The sequence below is a fragment of the Pseudophryne corroboree genome, chromosome 6, assembly GCF_028390025.1.
Source record: "Pseudophryne corroboree isolate aPseCor3 chromosome 6, aPseCor3.hap2, whole genome shotgun sequence".
NCBI lineage: Eukaryota > Metazoa > Chordata > Amphibia > Anura > Myobatrachidae > Pseudophryne > Pseudophryne corroboree.
In genome coordinates this window covers 760,480,794-760,484,833 of record NC_086449.1, presented here as the reverse complement: position 1 = coordinate 760,484,833, position 4,040 = coordinate 760,480,794, and the positions used below count along the sequence as shown (strand labels likewise).

General features: G+C 44.0%; 1 long non-coding RNA gene across 1 annotated transcript; it reads left to right on the top strand.

Annotated features, from left to right (window-relative positions):
• LOC134935674 (uncharacterized) lies at positions 1-3,336 on the top strand. Its single transcript, XR_010180333.1, has 2 exons — positions 1-175; positions 2,662-3,336. It is a non-coding gene; the product is annotated as an uncharacterized LOC134935674 (long non-coding RNA).
• Positions 3,337-4,040: the final 704 nt, after the last annotated feature.

The window sequence follows — 4,040 nt, the reverse complement described above, 5'->3', positions numbered from 1 at the left end:
CAGGGTAACGTCTAGTTTCCCTTCCTAAGCAGCGGCGGCAAGCCCAAAAAAGTATACTGCCCGCCCGCACGAGCTACGAATGTGGTCAGCTACTGACCTTTTTCTGGCCCCACACAGCATTGCATTCAGCCCGACAGCACAGTGATGGATGGAAGCAGGACAGCGATAGACTGAGGTAAAACACACACACATATTCACTGTGACTGGTGTTAACCCCTGCAGCTAATTCAAACTACTGCTCATTTTCACCACTGTGACAGCTACAGATATACAGATATATACAGATATATATATATATATATATATATATATAATAAAATAGAAAAATAAAAATAAAAAAAATAAGAAACAAACAAATTCAACACAGATATCCCTCAGACCAGCAGACACCAGTAATACACACATGATAGATAGATATATATATATATATATATATTATATATATATACACACACACACACACACACACGCGTGTATATATGTACACAGCCACATACATACATATATATATATATATATATATAATATATATTTATTTATTTGGGGGGGGGGCGCAAAATTTCTGTCTTGCCCCGGGTGCCGTTAGTCCTAGTTTCGGCCCTGGAAGGGCCGATGGCCACGAGGGCTGGTCCAGCGCTTCCGAGCCGACTTGTATCACTGAGACACGCTGCCGCTCAGTCCGGCGGCATCGTGTCTCACCTGTCAGGAGAGGAGAGTGCGCCAGCGCGGCTATGTCTGGTGGCGTGTAGCGGACTTCAAACCAGCCACCGGTTCGTGAGCCAATCAGAGCTCGTGGAACGGCAGCCAATCAGGACCCGCCGCTGCCGGTCCGCGTGCTCTGATTGGCTCACGTACCGGCGGCTGGTTTGAAGTCCGCTACACGCCGCCAGACATAGCCGCGCTGGTGCGCTCTGAGCTCCTGACACCTAACATCACAGCCGGAGGAGCAGCAGCAGCGGTAAGCAGCTGCAGCACTGCTGTGGGGGCAATTGGCTGGAACTGTGGGGGCATTTGTATAACTGGCACTGTGGGGGCAATTGTGGATCTGGCACTGCACTATTGGGGGCATATGTCTGTGTATCACGTCCCATTTTAATTGGTCACTCCCATATTTTCGGCGCGCGCGCACACAGTACCTCTATGGGACACTCTCTGTCTGATTGGTCGCCGATTAGCCCCGCTGGGAGTGCTCACAGACGCTCTCATTCTAGTGAATGGGGCGCGTACGTGTCCACGCCCCTTTTCTGGAGCGCACGCGCTTAGTTACAACCTTTTTTTTTCCATACCCCTACTTCAAAATTTCCACTTCAACCAATGGTTGTGTGTATTTTAATACAGAATGATGTACACTTGTATGTTGTTATATTATTAATTATATTTGTAAGAGCATAGACTAAGAAGTAGGAGGAGTCGGGAATAGTAAGGGGAGGAGTCAGATGCTGACACCGAGGTGGGCCTGTGTGCTTCAAAAATGCCAGGGCCTATTTTTGGTCCCAGTCCGGCCCTGGTATCAACTGTATATCTCGGCTTGGCTGCTGCCTCCCTCATTCTCCTTCAAGATCTGGAGACAGACAGCTCACCGGCAGGATTAGAAACAACTGGCAGGAGAAACACACTTGGCTGAGGTTAGTAACAGGACAAAGACAAGGGCAGCTTAGTTAGATATGGCAGCAGACTTAGGGGCTCATTTATCAGCTATCCAAAACCTGTTGCGTATGTGCTCCAGTCAATCAGCTCCCAACTGTCATGTGTTTAAAAAATGACAGTTGGTAGCTGATTGGCTGGAACAACATTTGTCATACGTAATGAGTTTTAAACAGCTAAAAAACATTGATAAATGGGCAACAAGAATCAGAGGGGAATAGAAATGATTGCTTTAATGATTTAATAAGACAGAAAATATGATACAGATACAACACATTAAACTGGAAACAAATACATAGTAAATGAAATTATGTCATACTGTAGCTGGTGCTTATTTAAATAATACTATCATATGTTTTATTTAAAATGTTTTGTATTATAAATGTGTATGTTAGTTTATTATAGTGGTCACTGAGGTTTTCCATGATGGTTTCATCTTCTGCCACTGAAGCCAAACTACGGAGCTATTTATGTACTGAGAAATCCTCACCGCTCTCCTGGTTTCCTTATTACACACTGAGCCATAGAGTACATCAGTAATACATGGCCACCATTAATTACTAGTAATCTAGGGGGAGATCTCTCATCCCTTCTAATGATGGGAGGTGTTGCCTATAGCAACAATCCGATGTTAACTACTGTATCATTGCATGGAGTATACTAGATAAATAATAGCTAGAAGATAATTGGTTGCTATGGGCAACAGCTCCTTTTTATACTCTTTAGAAGGTTTGATAAGTCTGAAAATATTAGGGAAGGCAGAATGTAGGTTTATGTCGGACACCGCAGATGATTTTACAAATTCCAACAATGAAAGTGTTCTCAGCTTACATAAGTATAATAGTAACCGGTGAAATGGACTGTCCAGAAAGGCCATTATACAGCTTACAGTTTCAGGTTCTAGTTGATCTTAAATATGAATGTATATCCCTAAATACTGTAGTTGATGTTACTTACAATTGTAAATGCATTGCAAGGCATCTAACACTGTCTACTCTTCATCTTTCTCCACATCAGCACTATGGCCCCGAGATGGATGATCACACTGTGGGAGACGATAACTGCCTGCTGTCCATGCAGAAGATACAGGAGCTGGAATGCACAGAGAAGAGATGCCCACTTGCCTCGCCATACCAGGCTTGAGGAAGAAATGCCTCCAACCAAGCCAGTGGGTTATGATCACTCTGAGGGCAGTTTATCCAAAAACTATCTCCCAGTGAGAAGAACAAGGATCGCCAGATAAAAGTCCTCGATCTCATTAACAAACAGTTAGTCGAGGAAAACAACTTGTTAGCGGCAGAAAACACCTTATTAAAACTCAAGGTTGAAATGCTTAAAGACACGCTAACGAAGGTCATAGAGCTGTTGTAGGCCCCTGTGTAACTCCGCCGCTGTTACGGAGGCTCACCCAGTAGCTGACCAGTAACCATGGATTCTTATCTTTATGCACTCACCTATTAGAGCAGGGGGAAATATGCACTGAGAGGTTTCTGTAATCTTCTAATCGAAAAGGAGCGACCTTTCTTTTTTGAAGTCTGCAGAAATCTGTCAGTGTGTATTTTCCACCTTTTCTCACCTTCTCTAATAGGTAAGTACATAAAAACAGTGATCCATGGCCAACATCTACTGGTTACAGCTTACTGTGGGTATACCTGGTAGTTAATGTTTACATCATTAAAGAGCCAGAGCAAAGATAGCGTCTTCAGTGCATTCTTGTCTCTATTTAATGTATTTGTAGTGAGAAATATATCTTATGTCTATCTAAATATATATCTATGATAATTATTAATAATATGAAAAAATATTCATATTATCAGGGAAAACAATTCCATTATCACCAGTAAGGGGTGGGTGTAAGTCCCGATACTAATGGTGACTGTGGATGGAGATACTCAGCGGCACGTCCTTCTGTGTGAAGACAAACAGGTAGCCGACATAGATGGCGGATATTCGCATTAGCATACGACAGTAAACAGGCTGCTGCGGTTGCACACAGCAGCGTCTGCCGATGTGTCCTTAGTGTTTCTATTAGTGTCACACCTTACACACTTAGACCTATTTTATCTCCTTATATGCTTCTTTTTACATATTATTTTAAGTCGGGATGCCGGTGGTCAGCATACCGACACTGGGATCCCGGCCGAAAGAATGCCGGCAGGGGGCCGAGGACTATTCCCACTCGTGGGGGTCCGTGACACTCATAGAGTGAGAATACAACTTGTGACGAGTGCAGCGAGCCACCGAGCTCACAAGGGTCGCCCCCCTGCCGGCATTCTGGCGGTGGGGATCCCTGCGTTGGTATGCTGACAACCCAGATCCCGTCTGCCGGTATCCCTTACCAAATGCCTGATGAATATATTTTGCTGACAATTTTGAAAATATTTACTGACAGCTAG